The sequence below is a fragment of the Cervus elaphus genome, chromosome 31 (assembly GCF_910594005.1).
Source record: "Cervus elaphus chromosome 31, mCerEla1.1, whole genome shotgun sequence".
In the NCBI taxonomy this organism is placed as follows: domain Eukaryota; kingdom Metazoa; phylum Chordata; class Mammalia; order Artiodactyla; family Cervidae; genus Cervus; species Cervus elaphus.
Genome location: NC_057845.1, coordinates 12,097,100 through 12,117,883, shown reverse-complemented (window position 1 = coordinate 12,117,883; position 20,784 = coordinate 12,097,100). Strand labels below are relative to the sequence as shown.

The following is a 20,784-nucleotide window of genomic DNA, read 5'->3' as shown; positions in this document are numbered from 1 at the left end:
AGAGCTGCTTCACTGGAAAACACCCTGATGCTGGGATAGATTGAGGGCAAGAGAATGGGGCAGCAGAGGAGGAGGTGGTTAGATAGCATCACTGACTCAATGGACATGAGTTTGAGCACTCTGGGAGACAGTAAAGGAAAGGGAAGCCTGGCGTGCTGCAGTCCACAGGGTCACAACGTGTCGGACACGACTTAGCAATTGAACAACAACAAGAAAGGTCAAAAACCCCATGTGACAGACTGTATCTTCAGAATTCTATCACCCCATGGTCTTACTAATATGAATAGAATCCAGGGTTAAATCTATGGGTGTGTTGGTTACTAAAGTTCTTGCAATTCAGAAAACAAATGGTATTCACTGTAGAATGCTAGGAATGAAAGAAAAGTGAAGGAAAATTATAATAGTGATAGCTTAGCATAGAAGCAACTTTGCCTCATACCAACTTTTAAAGGCTGCCCTGTTTAATCTAGTGTCTAAAACACAAGAATAGCAAAGAGAGAAGAAGAGCATTAAAGCAAGGTCTGGTGTAACTAGCAACACTCCTTTAGAACATTTGAGAAACAATCTATCTTTTCTTCATTTTCTCAATACATACTCATAATAAGAAAAATATTCCAGGAACACAGAAACAATCTAAATAGAACCTCGAGGACATAAGACAAACCAGAGGATGGGCAGTTTCTAAGAAAACTGGTACAGCTTCTTTGTTAACTTGCTGTCATGATATTAAAAGGGCTGTTCTGAAGCCTAAGAGTTAAGGATGTAAGATGCTAGGTCTGGTCTTGCCTGGGATCTGGTGTGGAAAAACACGCAGAGAAGACCAATGCTCAGGTTTAGGAAAAATCTGACTATCTGATGACATTTTAAAAATACTGTTAATTTTGTGGGTGAGACAATGTCATTAGGGCTCTGTTGAAAAATGTTCTTAGATTTTTTATATAGCCTGAAGTATTTAGTACACTTGCTGTCTTAAATTTAATCATAAAAATATGTGGAAAGGGAGAAAATGATATTCTAGCAAGACTTAAGAAATATTAAGGTTGGAATATAATTATTGTAAGAGACTAAATTGCTTTTTTAAATGACTATCTTGGAGGCAAGAAAAGCCATGTATAATCAAAAGCAGATTCTTTTCCTGACAGCTTCATGAACCAACCAGGACTGAAGAGAAGCACCTAAGGTGATTAAAAACTTTCAGAGTCATTTTAAAATCTTGATACATGAAACAGTATCTTGGTTAACTAGACATTATGCCAGAAAACTGAATGAGCCAATTCCTCATATCCAAAGATTTGACGGTGTGTACTTGGGAAAGAAAGTTGACAATATATGATCCTTAGTCATTGAACATATTTGAGTGGGTTCTAGGTTCCGGTGAGTCTGTCCCAGACCCTGAAGTTACTGCTGGGAATAAAACAGACAAAATTCCCCACATTCCTGGTTGGTTGTGTTGCTCAGTCACTAAGACGTGTCCAACTCTTTGCGACCCCATGGGCTGTAGCCCACCAGGCTACTCTGTCCATGAGATTTTCCAGGGAAGAATACTAGAGTGGGTTGCCATTTCCTTCTCCAGCGGATCTTCCAGATCCAGGGATCGGAGGGATACTGGCAGGTGGGGGAGAGATACATTAGGAGTTCCAGGTTACCAGATACACACTACTATATATAAAAGAGATAAACAACAAGGTCATATGTATAGCACTATATACTATATACAATAACTTGTAATAACCTATAATGGGAAAGAATCTGAAGTGAAAACTGAATCACTTTGTTGTACACCTAAAACAAACACAACATTGTAAATGTACTATATCTCAATAAAAAAGAATAAAAGTACTAATACGGGAATATGCCCTCAACAGGTGCCCTTTCAACAAAGGCTGCGTGCCTAGCATCCGTTTCCATTGTGTCTCCACACACAGGAGACACAATAAAAAGCTATAGATGTTTTGTGCATGAAATGGCCACAAAGCCCTTTAGAAAAGCCACAAAGCAAGATCCAGCCTCACACTTCTTTTGAGAACACCTTTGAAGTAACTGCTCTTTGGAAAGGAGAGAAGCTCTCTGATTCTGTGGTTCCCCCCTCATCTCTCCTGTCAAAAAATAAGCAGTTCTACTTGGGAAGCAACGACAAGTCACGCTGTTCCTTCCTCCAGCACAGGCAGAGACTGCCTCAAGCCCTCGTCTTGCCCCAGATTCTCGGAGAGGGGCCTCCATTCCCAGGAAGAAATAGATACAGGCAGACCTCGCTTTGTCGCTCTTCATAAATACTGCATTTTTCACAAATTGAAGGTTGTGGCAGCAAGCCTATCGGCGTCACTTTCCGACAGCATCTGTGTCACAGTCCAGTCATTCTCACAATATTTCCAATCTTGTTGCTATTATTGTATTTGTCATGGTGATCTATGGTCAATGATCTCTGACATTACTACTGCAAAAGTTAATGAATGGCCGAAGACTCAGATGATAGCATTTTTAGCAATAAAGCATTTTTAAAATTAAGGTGTGCACACTTTTTTGGGACAGTGCTATAGAACACTTGAGACTACAGTACAGTACAAACAACTTATATACACCAGGGAACAAAAAGATTGTGTGGTTCCCTTTGTCATGATGCCTGCTTTACTGCGGCACTCTGGAACCCAAGCCATCGTATCCCCAAGGTCTGCTTGTACCTCTGTCTACACCCAACCTCAGGTGGTACCGTCAGTAAGTGGGTAAATGCAGGCTTTGTATTAGGCAGGACCTTGTATTACAGACTGAGGAGTCTGCCCTTATTCTACCAGTGGTAACAGAGCCGTGTAGAAAAGCTTTAAGCAGAAGAGTGGCAAGACTGGTTGCATTTCAACAGGTATGAGCTGGAAGAAGTATGAAGGACAGATAAGTTTGGGGTGACCAGTGGGCAGGGGAGAAGGCTCTCAGAGTCTAGGTGAGGAGGACTCGGGAAGTGAGAGCTTTGAGAAAATAACACGACAGAACTGGTAGCTATTTGGTTGGAGGGGGTCAGTGGGAAGATGAAGCTGATGTCTCCAGAAGGAGAGACTGGGCGGAGAACAGTTACTAACAGCAATGGAAGATACAGCAGGGAGAATGGATGGCCAGGAACAGAAATGCATGGTCAAATGCTTTGACAGTGATGGAATTTAGATGCTAGATTCTTAAATCTATTGCAGAAGCCTCCAGCAGACAGCTGCAAATGAAGGACTACAAATTTAGGACACAAATACATAAATTTGGGAATCACTGTTGTTCCACTTCCAGTAAGTACAACGGTACTATACATTTTTGTTTGTTTGTTTTTTGGTGGGGGCAGTGAAGCAGAAAAGGATATAGGCTTTATCGCTTTTCCAGGCAAAGGGAGACACACTGGGCTTCTGCCTCGAAAAACTTGTTTGTCTCCCTGTTGTTGCTTTTTAAAATTGAAGAGCGACCCTTCTTGAAAGATCACAGATAACAGAGCAGATGGCCACGTACTTTCTGCATTGCTAATATATTCTGTTCCAACACCACATGTAACTAGCAACAGAATCTGGCCTTCTGAGGTCTAATCATGCCATCCCTCCCTGACATCCCTCACGCCCTACAAGCAAAATTCAATCTGCTTCCCAATTCCAAGATCGATGTGAAAAATTCCTTGAGAGGATACTCTCTAGTATGGATTAACCACGGCATTTTACCATGGTTTAAACAATAGTATAATAAAAGCTCAGTCAAAATGTTAGCAGATACATACGGTGGACCAGGCATTCGGCTAGATTCTGAGGCTCTCAAAGAGAAAAGGCTAAGGAGGTCCCTGCCCTCAGGAAGTTTACATTTCATTGGGGGACAGACAGACAATAAGCAAATAAAATAGCAACGGTGTGATTAGCGTCAGGGCTAAATACAGAAGTAGGTGAGACTGAGCATATTGGGAGGAGGATGTCTTGAAAAGAATAATCAGGGGAATTCATTTTGAGAAGCCAAACAGAAATCCAGACAACTGGGGAAAAACCTTTACAGAGAGATTCATCAGTCTTGGGGTGGGGAAAGATCGCCATGCTGACTCGTGTGACCTGAAGTCAGCAGCGGGGAGAGAGGCAGAGGGTGAGGCTGGAGAAGTAGCAAGGAGCGGGGTCAGAGAATCTTTACTCAGTTCTCTTTTTAAAGCTGTGGGATGTGGCTTGTGGGATCTAGTCCCCTGACCAGGGATTGAACCCGGGCTCCCTGTATTGGGAGTGCTGAGTTTTACCCACTGGACCACCAGGGAAGGCCCACATCCTGTGAGTATTTAGATTCTTCCACTCAGAGGCCATGTGGGCCTGTTTGTACTGGCACCTTGATTAGGGAGATGAAGAGGTTATGAGGAAAACTACTACTTTTTCAACTAATGCCAAAGACAGAAAAAAACCTGTTTTTCTAATTAGGAGTCAGGGCTGAAGATCACAAATGTTCTAGATATAGTAATCATGACAGAGATGGGCTATACAAAGTTAATTAAATTTCCCCACGTGCGGGTTGGAAAAGAACATTTTCACACGGAAGGAAGTGGGAAAGTCTGTCTTGTTAGGAATGGCCTGTGCCTAAGTAATGCCAAGTGTGTTTCAGTAGCGATAACGAGCTGTACTTGAGGTTGGCGCTCAATGGGTTAGGTATATGGAGATGCTATAAAAATGTGGTCTTGGCATCCTGCTCCTCTCTGACTGGTTCTACCATCATTAAATTCCTTCAAACGCAATGTTGCTGGCCTGTGACCATAAACATTTTCATAAAACCAAAGTGCTTCATTACCACTTCAACATGCATGTGACTTCTTGGCTCCAATTTTCTGACAATCTTAACTATAAAATTCTCCTGAGAACTACTTGAGGCTAACCGACTAACACTCAAGGGAGGTATAAACACTTAAAAAGGAACAATGAATCGCATGTTCCAGGAAGTAAAGGATTCAAACTTTGATACACATTTTCCCTGATTTATTGGTCAAGCTGAAGATATCATAAAATTTAAACATAAAATGGAAGGTCTTCACATATACATAAGTTGAAAGCAAAATGCTTTCCTGCTATTTGAACATCTATCAAATCTCTTTTTTAAATGTCCAGAAGAGCCCAATGGATCCACATTAATTTTTACAGTCATTTTCCAATCCTAGGAAATCATATTTTCTACTATTCTTTCCCTTCCCTCAATTAAAAAGACTCCTGCCTATTTAAAGTCATAAATTATCATTATGGTTGTTTATGATCCAAGTTTATTTTAATAAGGTTCTCAGTCTCATCTAGGACAGAGAGTGCTTAAGTCATTATCGCTTATTTTTGATGATAATAATTACAAGGCCTACAATACTTTCTAAAGACCTAATTAAAAAGGGACATGTCATAATAGCCACGATTAACAAACCAGAGGTGGGGTATTAGTCCTTGCACCCTAAGGACAGCTTTTCTCTTTGACAGTGTGACAGTGAGTTGATGAAGGAAACATCAGCCTCACACTGGCCTGTCCTCACAATTCCAAGCTGTGCATTATAAACAAGTCAACTGTACATTTTACACTTCAACATACATCTATATCAATTCTTTAACTCAGTTCTGAAAGCAAGCACAGGTTATTCTAATTTTTCCCATGTTAGATGTTAAGAAACGTGCTCAAGAAAATTTTATTAGGTCCAAAGCACACTTTATTTTTACTTTTTAATTAATTTTTACTGGAGTATAGTTGCTTTAAAATGTTGGGTTTCTGCTGAACAGAAAAGTGAATCAGCAATATTTTTGCATATATCCTCTCTTCTTTGGATTTCGTTCCCACTTAGGTCACCACAGAGCATTAAGTAGAGTCCCTGTGCTATAGAGCAGGTTCTCATTAGTTACCTACTTCATATATAGTATCAACAGTGAATATATGTCAATCCCAATTCATTCTAACGCCTTTCCCCCTTGGTATCTGTACATTTGCTCTCTACATCTGTGTCTCTATTTCTGCTTTGCAAATAAGATCATTTATACCATTTTTTTCTAGATTCCACATATATGGATTACCTTTCAAAGATACTTCTGAAACAAAGATCATCTTATTCACTAACAAGTTTTTTCTTTCCTAAACTACTTGGGTACATCTACTACATTAGATTTCTGTCTCTACACAGATTTTTTTTTTTCAGTGCAAATGTGTTCTATCATCATTAAATGACCATAAATGAAATATTGCCCTTTCACGAAAGAAAGTGAAAGTGAAGTCGCTCAGTCGTGTCCGACCCTTTGCGATTCTTTCACGATGATAGTCTCTTTTCCAGGTTTGTAGCTAGTATGTGTTACCATCTTTAGTTTCCACAACATTAATCTCATGACTGCTGGTACTGGAACAGCTATCATGACGAGATAGTAACTCTCTACTGCAACCTATACAACCACAGTAAAAGCTCTTCACAACGGCCTGGCAACCTGTTCCTAAGCAGAATACATTGGAAAACCAAGTTTAACTAACAGTGTTTACTGTGGTCTCAAATGCAAAAGACTTCATTATTTGCTATAAGGAGATACTTACAATAGCAACTCATTTATAAAATTTGAATTACTATTGCACTCAATAAAATGGTGTGCTGAGCTGTGCTTAGCTGCTCAGGCATGTCTGACTCTTTGCGACCCATAGACTGCAGCCCACAAGGTCTCTCTGTCCATGGGATTCTCCAGGCAAGAATACTGGAGTGGGTTGCCATGCCTTTCTCCAGGGGATCTTCCCAACACAGGGGTCGAACCCAGGTCTCCTGCATTGTAGGCAGATTCTTTACTGTCTGAGCCACCAGGAAGCCCATGCTCTCCTATAAATATATTTTCAAGTAACTTCTAATACCATGATATATTTTGGTATATCCATTGGCAGATCATTTTCAGAGTTACACATACTTTACTAAAACAATTTAGTCAATACACAAGAATTTATAGCCCATTATGTGCTCAGCATTCAGTTCTCCTTATAATTATTTATATGGCACAATGTGTTGGATAAAACAGGACATAAATTAAAGGAATGAATATCCGTTTGTTGTATCTTTGAATGTGTAAAGATAGTACAACCATGTTCATGGTCTGAATGTCTTTATTTTTTTAATTTGATGACATTATATGTGGAAATACTTTATTGGAACTGACTGTAAAGTTATATTGGGCTTTTCCACTGTGCTCAGGGTCTGTGCCCCTAGCCCCTAAGTTGTTCAAGGTTCTACCATATTCCTATAACTCACACACATCCTCCATTACACTTTGTCATCATCAGATTATTTTCAACCTAATATCATGTAAATAGCTTTAAGTACAAAGTAAGTGCTATGTAAATAGTTGTTGGTTGGTGTACAGTAAATTCAAGTTTTGCTTATTTGGAACTGCTTGAAAAAATTTTTTGTGTGTGAATATTTCTGATTTGTGGTTGGCTGTATCATCAAATACAGAATCATGAATACAGTCAGCCACTGTATCTGGAGATTATTTTCCAGATGATTGACTTCCTTCCAAGGGTTAGGAAAGTTTTGCTAAGTTCTTTGTGATAGGGTCTTGGTACTAGTTTAGACTGAGAGTGGGAAACCTCATGTACTCCTATTTTAGGACTCCTAGAAGCCAATTTACATATAACCACGTTCAAAATAAAGTTCCAGCATGGAAACTGATTGTTACCAGGGATTTGATGAGTCACATGGCTCAAGTGAAGGAAATCTTTTAGAGTATAATATGCTGTTATGTGGATTTTGAGGTCAAAAGAAAAAAACAAAAAAAAAAAACATAATTTTAAGGGCCACTGAGACGTGAACAATGGTGAATTCCATCTAAACTAGGGGTTCTACATTGAGGATAACAAAATCCAGATGTTGGTTTCAACAAAGAATTAGTGTTTGGGGGCTACTACTGCCAGAAACCTGTTATAATCATAAGGATCTGTATTTTCTTCTTTGTTAATTAATTTGTAATCCAGGAAATTTGGACAGTTTAATTAAAAGACATTAATGTTGCGAAGTAATTAGCCTCCAACTAATAAAAATAATTGAAAAAAAAAAGACATTAGAGGGATATAAACTCAGGAGTGGAATTATTGGGTCATATGGTAGTTCCAGTTTTAGGTTTATTTTTGAGAAACCTCTATATTGTTTTCCACAGTGGCTGCACAAATATACATTCCCATTAATAGTAAACAAGGTTTCCCTTTTTTCCACATCTTTGCCAACATTTGCTATTTGTGTTCTTTTTGATGAGAACCATTCTAACAGATATGAGATAATATCTCATTGTAGTTTTTATTTGCATTTCCCTGATAATCAGTAATGTTGAGCATCTTTTCATATGTCTGTTGGCCACCTGCATTTCCTCTTTTGAAAAATGTCTTTTCCGTTCATCTGCCCATTGTTCAATCATGTTGCCTGCTTTTTTGATGTTGAGTTGTATGAGCTGTTTTTATATGTTGGATATTAATTCCTTGTCAGTCACATCATTTGAAACTATTTATTCTCCCATTCTGTTGTTGGTTGTTTTCCTGTTTTTTCAATGGTTTCCTTTACTATGCAAAAGCATTTAAGTTTAATTAGGTCCCATTTGTTTATTTTTGCTATAGGCAGATGGATCCAAAAAAAAATAATGCTGTGACTTTAACAATAATGCTGTGACAAACAGTGTTCTGCCTATGTTTTTCTCTATGAGTTTTTATCTAGTCTCACATTTAGGTCTTTAACCCATTTTGAGTTTATTTTTGTATATGGTATCAGAGAATGTTCTAATTTCATTCTTTGATATGTAGCTGTCCAGTTTTCCCAGCACCACTTATTGAAGAGATTGTCTTTTTTCCATTGTATACTCTTGTCTCCTTAGTTGTTGATTAATTGAGCATAGGTTGTGGGCTTCTTTTCTGGGTTATCTATCATTTTCCATTGATCTGTGTGTCTGTTTTTGTGCCAGTACCATAGCCTTTTGATTACCAATTTGAAAAGATATATGCACCTCAATGTCCATAGCAGCATTAACCTAAGTGTCCATCAACAGATGAATAGATAAAAGATGCGATATATCTCTATGTATTTACATATATATATATATATATATATATATATACATATATATATATATATACAAAACATAGATACATATATAAACACTATGGAACACTACTCATTCATAAAACACATACACATATATGTGTGTATGTATTTATACAGAGATATATATATGTGTGTATATATATTTTTATATACAGAGATATATGTGTGTGTGTGTATATACACACACACTCTGCAACACTACTCAGTCATAAAATATACACATATATGTGTGTATATATATTTATATACAGATATATGTGCATATATGTATGTATACACACACATATTATGGAAAACTACTCAGTCATTAAAAAGATAAAAAATTTTGCCATCTGCAGCAATATGGATGGACTTTCGATATGGAAGGCATTATCCCCTGGTGGCTCAGGTGGTAAAGAATCCGCCTGCAACACGGGAGACTTGGGTTTGATCCCTGGGTTGGGAAGATCCCCTGGAGGAGGGCATGACAATGCACTCCAGGATTCTCGCCTGGAGAATTCCCATGGACAGAGGAGCCTGGTGGGCTGCAGTCCACGGGGTCACAAAGAGTCGGACACGACTGAGTGACTAAGCACACACACACATGCTAAGTGAAAAGAAGCCCAGACAGATAAAGACGAATACTGTATGATTTCAGAATCTAAAAAATATAGCAGGAAACAGGAAGCAGAGTCACAGATATAGGGAACAAACCAGCGGTTACTAGAGGAGAGAAGGAAAGGGGGAGGGTCAATATTGGGCTGGGAGAGCGAGAGGCCAAACTACTGGGGGTAAGATAGGCTTGAGGATGAACTGCATAATACAGAGAATACATCTAATATTTTGTAATAACTGTATTCATTGCAAGGACTGATGCTGAAGCTGAAACTCCAATACTTTGGCCACCTGATGCGAAGAACTGACTCATTGGAAAAGACCCTGATGCTGGGAAAGATTGAAAGCGGGAGGAGAAGGGGACGACAGAGGATGAGATGGTTGGATGGCATCACCGACTCAATGGACATGAGTTTGAGTAAACTCCAGGAGTTGGTGATGGACAGGGAGGCCTGGCATGCTGCAGTCCATGGGGCTGCAAAGAGCCAGACACGACTGAGCAACTGAACTGAACTGTAGATGGAAAGTAACCTTTAAAAATTATACTAAAAATTTAAAACATTAAATCTAAATATAAAAGACAATGGGAGTACAAGGAGGCCTTCCATGTCTCAGCGGCGTAAAATTCTCAGCACTGAATATCCAACCATCCAAACAACTTTTACACACGAATCAGACCCCAGCACCTCTCATTTCAGCTGTATCTGGTTACTGGGCAGCTTGCACCATCAGATCCCAGTGAGCACAATGATCACTGCCAGATGTAGCCTGGGATGGCAGCAATCCAACCCTGAACTTCAAAGGCATCTTCTCTTCCAACCATCACCTGCTTAGAAACCTAAACAAACCCCACTGGTTTGGCCACATATCTCCTAATCTGGTTAAGGCTATTTAAGTGTTTTGTTTTTCTTTTTGACATACATGCTATTCAAGCTCATTCAATCCAGAAATTCAGCATTTTTAATAAGACCTCAGAGCTGGCAGCCAATTCCCTCAAGAGAAAATGCTTCTCTCCTGTTCATCATTTTCAAATTAGTTCCCATATTTCAGTTCCAGGTTCAGTGATACAGTTACAGCCTCACAGTACTAGATGCTGCCAAACCAGCACCATGACACTTAGCTCTCAAAGCCACAAAGATTTGATTTCATCAAATCTAGTCTTCTGACTCATCCACTGGCAGAGTTTTAAGGCAGTAATATATCAGTTGCATGATTCACGTTGTGACCCTCCTCCAAAGTTTTTGCTTTTTTCCCTCCGAGTATCTACTACCACTTTTTGAAAATGCAGGATAGAAAAGCAGCTGAAAGATTATATATTCAACCGATTTTAACTCTAGACATCCAGACAAAATATAAAGTCAAATGAAGCATCTCTCTCTCTCAGAGCCAATTTTAAAGACTGAGAAAGTATTGATTTACTAATAGACACCCAATCTCACAACCGCCTGAGATCATATAAGGCTACGACAACTTCCCAGGCTAACTGGAAGACAACATGGGCATAACTGCTTCCATGATTCAATGACAAGTTTTCACAAACCACAAATAATGTGTTTGTGCAATGAACCTTCCACACTACCATCTGGTGCTTATTTTCTGAGAAAATTTCTTGGAGCACACAGACCACAGTTAATTTGACTTTCAACTATACCTAGCACTGTGCCACCCACAAATCAAGCCTCATTAAGAACTTCTTAAGCTGACTGCACTAGTCCCCACGATCAAGATTTTATTTCTTATGTTGAGCATCAGCTGTGTTGGTCTCTGCTTAATTTTCTGGGAAATGACTGGAAACGGGATGCACCCAGTGTTATTAGCAAACCTCTGCTCCTGGAACAAAGGTGAGTCCCAACTCCCTACAGGGCCTGATAAATGGATTTAAAGAAATCTCTTTTAATGGTGCTCATGTAGAGGGTACAATAAAATGTGCCCAATAGCTGTGGCTATGTCAAGGTATTTATTGGGTCACAAGTTCTTGCAGGAAAGATAGAGCAAGACACCATGAAACCATATACCTATTATTTACACTAGAACTCCATCAACAGCTCAAATGAAGCCATGGACACAACCGTCCTCGAGTCAAAGTAAGTTTATCATCATTATGTTTTATACTTTGACATGTTACCTTGAGTTGGGGCTACTGGACTATCATTTCCCCTTCATAAATAGTCAGGTTAACATGATGGGCTCAAAGGCTCTATTATCAGATCCACCCCTATCTTATTTGATTCAAATAATGTGATCAAATCAATAACACCATTAAAATGGCCAAGATATTGACCAAAGGGAGATGTAATTTCTATGTATATTTCTCTCATTCTTTACAAGAAAAGGACAAATCTCTGTGGAACAATTTATACAGATATAAGAATAAGATGCCCTTCTTTCCTTTCAATAAGAATAAGATGCCCTTCTTTCCTTTCAAAGAGAATTAGATTGAAGAGACCTCTACTAAGGTAGAAGTTGGGTCTATAAATTCTGTCCCTTCATTAATCACATCCCCCTGTCCCTGCAAACAAATAAATAAAAAGCAAGAACTTGAGAAACAGCTCGTCTTTTTCCGAGGCATGTGTCCCAATGTATACATACTTTTCCACATTTCCCGTTGTATTAAACTAATCTAAAGCTTTAGAGAATCCTTGCCTGTAGAATCCCCATGGACAGAGGAGCCTGGTGGGCTACAGTCCACGGGGCCACAAAGAGTTGGACATGTCTGAGCTGCTAAGCACACAAAGTTTTAGACTCTACCACCACCCCCAACTTCCCCGACCGAGGGTTCACAACTAGGGCAGATTAAACAACAGGGAATCAGCATATACTATACTATCAGTAAACATCAAAAATGTTTAATGTCTCTCACATATAAATTATTTAATCAAAATTATTTATTATTCTGAAACTTTTTTGATCAAAAGTGAATAAGCTAGTCATTCTTAAAGTTATAATTTATAAGTATTCTTAAGGTAGAATGAAGAAATTTAGTTGAAGGAGACAAGTGTAGATTATTAATGACATTTCATTAACGTAGAACTAATGGAATGAAAATCAACAGAAGGGTTCTGTTGGATTTTACACTTGAAATACCTGTAATATTTACTTGGCAGAAGAAATAAAATGTAAATTCTCAAGAAGAGATAAATCAGGACAAATCTGTTCCCGGCATAGGAAAAGCCCAAATAACATTCATTAAATCAGTCTACAAACAACTAACAGATATTAAAAAGCTGTGAACATTAGACAGGTTAATATATGCAAGGCATTCAGAACAGTGGTTTGCACATAGCAAGATTATGTAGTGTCTCTTACGATTATTACTACTTGTGTACAGACAAGGATATAGGAAGGCAGTAAAATTTAGTCCATGCCCTCGTCACATTCATAGTCTGAAAACCTGACGATATAAGGAAGGGGTCATGTTCTTTATAATGATAAAAATCCAATACTGGTGAATATGCAATGATGAAATAAATTAACCTGCTGTCCAAACCTCACTGTAAATGGGCATAAACATTTAAATAAATGTTAAGTGCTGTCAAAACATTCATATCTTTAACCCAGTTGTCCTATTTTTGGAAAGCTATTTTAAAGCAATTATTACCTAATTTGGGAGGCAAATCTAGACTAATATTAAGGAATTCAAAAACTTGGCTTCTGTAATGTAAAAAAAGAAGCAAAAAAAAAAAATCTGACAGTGATGACACAAGTGAACAAATCTTGAAGGAATATACATAATTGAAGAGATACATATGAAAAGTACAAAATTATTTTTAAAATATCTAGATGTTACTTAAAAATGAAAATTTTACATTTTAAAGATAACTAAATAAAAACAAAAAGAAGAACAAACAGAAACGTGGAACTTACAATAAAGTCAAATTACAGGTGCTTCTCTTTGGCCCAAATCCTTCTGAAAAATCACCATATTTTAAATATTTTTTAATCAGATGTAAGGGGAAAATAACTTCAGTGGAGCTAGTCTGCCAGGTCTCTAAATGCTCCAATATTTTGAACATGATCTTTTTTTGCAGAAAATATGCTAGTACTTAGTACAGTCAAAATGAATAGAAGCGACACTAAGAAAAGGAAAAAAATAAGTGACATAATGATTGGATTTAATGAAGTAACTAGGTGCAAATAAGAAGCCTTAATCATCCATCATTTGGGAATATTCTTTCAGTTCTCGATGCACTTAGGTTTGGAAGGTTTATTTTGATCCCAAACATTTCCATCTGCACAAAAGCTGTGTTCAAAAGGCAGACTCCTGGGCTGTTTGCTTTTTTGTCCACAGGAGATCAGGGTAAGACAAAAGCTTGGAATGGAAGTTGGTTTTTTTTTTAAAGAATAATTTCCTTAGTTTTCCACTACTGAAGAAACCAGTTTCTCAAACCACAGCTCTACTGACTTCTTTGCTGTGGGGCCGTCCTGTGTATAATGGGATGTTTAGCACTAAGCCTGGTCTCCACCCATCAAACACCAGGAGCCTCTGATCCCCTGCCCCACAACCCAGACAACTGAAAATGTCTGCAGATGGTTCCAAAGGTCTCTTGGGAATGAAACTGTCCCCAGTTGAGAATCACTGCTCCAAACTAATGTTTGTTTACTCATTTTTTTTTTAAACTTTTTATTTTTCATTGGGGTATAGCTGATTAATAACGTTGTGATGGTTTCAGGCCAACCATGAAGGGACTCAGCCATACATATACATATATCCCTTCTCCCTCAAATTCCCCTCCCATCCAGGCTGCCACATAAGCAGCGTTCCACGTGCTATACTGGAGGTCCTCGTTGGTTATCATTTTAAATATAGCAGCGCTTTGTTGGTTAGTCACTAAACCGTGTCTGACTCCTTTGCAACTCCATGGACTGCAGTTCACCAGGCTTCTCTGTCCATAAGATTTCCCAGGCAAAAATCCTGGAATGGGCTGCCATTTCCTTCTCCAGGGGATCTTCCTGACCCGGGGATGGAACCTGCATCTATTGCCTTGGCAGGCAGGTTCTTCACCGCTGAGTCACCGAAGTCCCACAGCAGTGTCTGTTTATTTTTAAAATCACAATGCTTGCCAATAGCTAATGGAGCTGAAACTATCTCATGACAACTTGTATTTCCTAAAATTTTTGTCTACTGTTATTTTCTAAATTATTATTAATACCTACTGTTATTTCTAATAAAGAGCTCCAGTTTGACACTAAGGAACAAAAAATGCTTGCTGGTTCAAATAAGAAAGTCTCTCAAATGGATTTTTACTGGAAAGTTCAAATAAAGATGCATCGTATCTTCATTTACAATTCCAATTTCATTTCATTTTATTCTATTTTATTTTACTTATTGAAGCAATTAAAAAATATTCAATTAGTAATTACAGTAAAGGTGCTGTTTATAAATATTCCTGTTGCCTCGTATTTTTTTCCCCCAATATTTCTGGCTTTAGAGACTTCTGATGCAATTGCACTTAATTCTTGCATATCTGGAATGATATTCGTTGGTAGTTTTTGTTTTAAAGCCCAATTAGCTTAACCTTGAGTTCCCAGTTATGTCTTTGTGTGTGTTTAACATGAATGCCAATTCAATTTAACTCAAATATTTACTGAGTATCTGGCTTATAGAAAATTAGGTCAAGTATTTAATAAAAGTCACACAGGCCTCAGAATAAATGCAATCTCTTGAATAAACAGGGTAGGCTATTAACCCTACCACCAGGGCCCACTGAACATAATTTTTACATTTTAAATTTCATTTTGAGCAGTTCTATCTACATCTAAGGGTCCATATTTCTGACTTTCACACTTTCTTAAAATAATTTTTAAATGGAATGAAACTCATACTAGGTTGTGATTACCATATCAATCAACTGGAGTTTTTTGATACCTAAGATTTTTTGCACAATCTTTCTATTTTTATCACCCCAGGAATTATTTCATCATTACTCATTAATTATTTCAACTGTGCTAAGAAGACCAAATACTAAAATAAAAGAATGAGGGAATTGCCTAGAAAGATGATGCAATAGGGGAATTATCAGAGTTTTATTACTTTGTTCCCAAAATATTGCATCATCTTTCAAGAAGCAATGAAAGAAGTCTAGGGACTTTCACTGCATGCAAGTGAAAATAAAAAATTCTCATTTTCCACACTGGCAAATGAGAGAAAATTGACAGGAGATGTGTTACAATTATTAAACAAATCAGAAGATAACTGAAATTGATTGCACAAGCAAAACCTCAGACCATGACTCTTCAGATGATGATGGTCTAGATGAATTTTCTCAAGCCCAAAAACTGCAAGGTAAGCAATTCATTTCTAAGAACAAAAAGAAAATATGATATTCTCATTCAGTCAGTCTTTCTACAGGAAGGATGACATCATTCAGTATTTTGCAACAAAAACAGAAACTATTGCTAAAATTGCTAAAAACATGTGGTAGTATTCTTTCCGTCTTTATGATGTGTGTGCAACAAATTTTTATGATGTTTATATAACAGAACCAGTTCAGAAGTAGACAAATACCAAATGCAAGAGTATCTTAAAAGTGATGAGAAGAACTAACATAAAATGTATAAAAAAAGGACTGGATTAATGATGTTCATGAGTGTTTATAAATCCAAACTTGAAAATATTTTCTAATTTATAAAATAGAAGATAGCACTGCTTTTTCTTCAACAAAATTATGAACTCTTAAATTTAAAAGTATTGATTTTTTAACAATTATCAAGTGAAAATGCAGGTGCAACAAAACGACCAGGAAGTATGAGGTCAGAACTGAGTTAGAGATGTATTTGATCCTGGAATCAGTATTCCTAACATGGTTATACTTCGGGTTCATGCCTGGGGGCTGATTAGCTGCTACTTTTATTCAAAGGATACTGCTCATTTCGGAAATCCTTACCTTCAAAACCAGGAAGAGATGAAATAAAAATCTAGCTTAACTGTATTTAAGTTTTAATTCAAATTAAGATATTAAAAAAAAATTAAGATATTTATTATATTAATTCTTACTAAAATTTCTAAATGAAGTTATTGCTCATCATCCTTTTAATTTTTGTGAATCGTTTGCAAAATAATTGAAAAACAAAAATTATATTAATACAAAGAGCCTGCTGCACCCAGAGAGTCACTGATGCGCGCCTGGCTTTTCCAGGGCAGTGCAGGCCAAGGTGATCACCAGAACTGATTCAGTGAACGTCATGAGGCATTATGTGTCCCATCTGCACATACAAGCATGTTCACCACTCCCCCGCCCCCCTCGACACACATAACCGAGGAAACCATCCTGAGCTACAAAACACAGACTCAAAGGACATGCTGAGTTGCAGGCACAAGCAATCACTCATCTAGATCAATCATAATGGGTCCTTTTTCAATCAAAAGGAAAAAAAAATCATCTAATTATCCAGGAAGATATATGAGGTTACCTGTTAGCACATTCTCACTAATGCCTGCAACTCTCAACATATGAAGCTATGTCTTTTGATTCTGCTTTGAAAAAAATGTAAGGATATTGTCCCGAGAGGCAAAGGCTTTTATCAAAGAACTAGAGGGTCTGCCTTTAAGTTTTTGCTCTACAAAATTCATCAACCCCTGTGAATTATGCGGTTTCTCGTCAGATTCTGCTGTTCCAGATGGGAGCATCTCCAGGTCCTCACTCTCAAGGTTAGACTGGCTATGTGACTGGTCTTACATGTTAGTTTTTCAAGGGAATTTTCCCATGGAAAAATTCTCACCCAAGGTGGCTGGAGTCTGTACTCTATTAACATAAGTAAGCTGCATTACTGATCACATAATTAGGTATTCTGAGGTGGCCTGAGAACAGTCATTTCGTGCTAAGTTGCTTCAGTTGGGTCCCACTCTTTGTGACCCCACGGACTGTATCCACCAGGCTCCTCTGTCCATGGGGTTCTCCAGGCAAGAATAACTGGAGTGGGATGCCATGCCCCCTTCCAGGGGATCTTGCCGACCCCGGGATGGAACCCCAGTCTCTTGCGTCTCCTGCACTGGGAGGCGAGTTCTTTACCACCGGTGTCACCTGGGAAACTCCAATCATTACAACACTGAGGAATAAACACTGAGTTACTTACAAATAAATTTTGGGAACAGTAACTGATTTGTTTCTACTCAATCCTTGAAAAGACTTGCCTCTTTTTCAAATGAGGTCATAAAACAGAGCTCATCCCATAAAGAATGTTCCTCTAAATGCCTCATTGGCAATAGCATAACACTCATCTTCCAAAACAAATCTCACTACCTACCAGTCAACAAAGCGCATTAAGCTGTGGATCAAATTTTATTCTGGAGGAGCAGAGTTCCTTTTTCTTTTTCCCTTTTCAAGTCATATGGTGTCTCCTAAGGACTTGTCAAGCAGGATGTGTGAAATTCTTATTGTGATCCTGCATTTGACGTGTCACAGGCAGGCTTGTTCTGGAACCCCCCAGCTTGTGTGGGGGTCAGTGATGTAATATCTCTCTCATTTTGCCCACTAGCTTTGCCAGAAGAGAATGAAGGCATACGTGCCTGCAGGGCTCACAGAAAAACACGTTCAAAAATGATGGGGTGCAAGTGACTTGATATCTTAATTCTATTAAGTTCTAACCAATACTTTTTTTCCCCCAGTTCCATTTTTTTTTTCCTTTTTTAAAAAATTTTAGTTTGAAAAGTGAAATAGAGTTGATTTATAATGTTGCATTAGTTTCTAGTATACAGCAAAGTAATGCAATTATAAATATATATATATTCTTTTTTGTATTCTTTTTCATTATAGGCTATTACAAGATATTCAACATCATTCATTCCCTGTGCTATACAGTAGGACCTTGTTTATTTATTTTACATGCAGTTGTTTGTATCTGCTAATCCCAAATTCCTAATTTATCCCTCTCTCCCCTCTTTAGCTTTGGCAATCATTGGTTTGTTTTCTATGTATATTTTTGTTTTGCAAATAAGTTTATTTGTAACATATTTTAGATTCCACATATGAGTGATACCATATCTGTCTTTAACTTCACTTATTATGATAATCTCTGGGTCCATCTATGTTGCTACAAATGGCACTATTTCATTCTTTTTTAATAAATGGGTAATATTCTATTGGGGGCTTTCCTGGTGGCTCAGATAGTAAAGAATCCACCTGCAATGCAGGAGACCTGGGTTCAGTCCCTGGGTTGGAAAGACCCCCTGGAGGTGGGCATGGCAACCTACTCCAGTATTCTTGCCTGGAGAATCCCCATGGACAGAGGAGCCTGGTAGGTTACAGTCTATGAGCTTGCAAAGAGTAGGACATGACTCAGTGACTAAGCACATACAGCACATATCTGTGTACAAACACACACACACACATACACACACACTAAGTTCTTTCTCTATTCATCTGCTGATAGACACTTAGCAGCTTCCATGTCTTGGCTATTGTAAATAGTGCTGCAGTGAGTACCGCTGGAGTTCACGCATCTTTCTGAATTAGAGCTTTCTCCAGATATGTGCCTAGGAATAGGATTGCTGGGTCATATGGTGCATGCTAAGTCACTTCAGTTGTGTCCAACTCTTGTGCAGCCCTATGGACCATGCCCGCCAGTCTCCTCTGTCCATGGGATTGTCCAGGCAAGAATCCTGGGGTGGGTTGCCATGCCCTTCTCCAGGGCATCTTCCTGACCCAGTGACTGAACCCAGGTCTCTTACGTCTCCTGCACTGGACGGTGGGTTCTTCACCACAAGTGCCATCTGGGATGCGCCAGTCAGTTACACATGGACATGTATTCACTCCTTTTCAGATTCTTATCCCACATAGGTCAATACCAAGTATAGAGTCCAGTGAGATTTCTTTCATGATTTTGTAAAACTTTTTCAGAAACAAATCATCAACCACATTGTTTACACTCACAGGGTTTCTTTCCAGTAGTCTCCTTTCATGAACTTTAAGGGATTAACTTAAAGGGATTAACGAATACTTTCTCACACTCCTTACTTTCACAAGGTCAGTCTCTAGTGTGTGTTACCATGTGGGCATGGTTTCTATTTTCAGTTTTTAAAGGAACTTCCATACTGTTTTCCATAGTGGCTGCACCAATTTACATTCCCACCAACAAAAGGAGGATTTGCTTTTTATCATGCCTTCTCGAGCATTTATTATTTGCAGTCTTTTTAATGATGTTAGGTCATCAAATAGTGATGATTAGGTATATCCAGTAACATTAATATCCCAGCTGATGTTACAGCATGAATAAGAAATGGAATTAACTGGTGGGATTAAACATCAACCTTAGAAAGCTCAGAAGCAGTTAAAGGGGGAAGTTAATTTTCCCCATATAGGGAGAACTGATGAAAATATCTTTACAAAATATTAAGGGTATCAATAAATCCAGGATATTCAAAGGAATATGTAAAAATCCTTACCCCCTGGGTCCATCCTGGCCAGAAAGAACCAAAAAAAAAAAGAAGAAGAAGAAGAAGAAAATGAACTAAATGCCTGAATTAGGGAGGTGATTGTTATAAAGTTAGGGTGAAATCCCTAGGACCAGATTAGTATTTTAGGTCTAAGATCAGAAGATCGTATTTAGAGAGTAATGTCAAAGCTGGAGACCCTCTGGGTGCAGCATCTCTTAGTGATGAGAGGGTTCAAGGCATAACTGTTGCAGACCGCAGAACGGCACATAAATGTAGGGGATCAGGAAAGGTCCAGCTAACATTTCAACTGAATGTCAACCTGGATGGTGATATTACTGAACACAGAAATAGGTAAGATGACCATATGACCTACTCTTGTCTAAGCCCTTCAGTTAAGACTGTGGTCCTAGTGTCAAATCTAGTTTAATACACTAGTTGCTCCAGTAATAGATAATGCAATAAATTAAAAGAAAAACAAAAGCAGTGGTAAAAAACAGTATACTGGTGTTCTATAGTTTGGTGACTGTAACAAAGAAGACACATAACCAGAGGGATGGGTATCGAAGTAGGTATAGTTACCTACTTTGACATGGATAAATAATGAGAGACTCATAATAAATAAATGAGTGACTCAAGGCCAGAAGGGGAAGCGCTGTGGATCTCTTTTCCAGGACCAGTGAGATGGGATGTAGGAAAAGAATGGGCCACTGAAGAGGGTTTCATAAGATACAATGTTAGTAACACTTTCAATTAGTTCAGTATG

The 20,784-nt window shown here is 38.2% G+C and overlaps 1 protein-coding gene across 7 annotated transcripts in view; it reads right to left on the bottom strand.

Moving 5' to 3' along the window:
- The window catches only part of LOC122687615 (amyloid beta precursor protein), a 288,333-nt gene that overhangs the window by 142,092 nt on the left and 125,457 nt on the right, over positions 1–20,784 (bottom strand). The gene's annotated exons all lie outside the window — the stretch shown is intronic.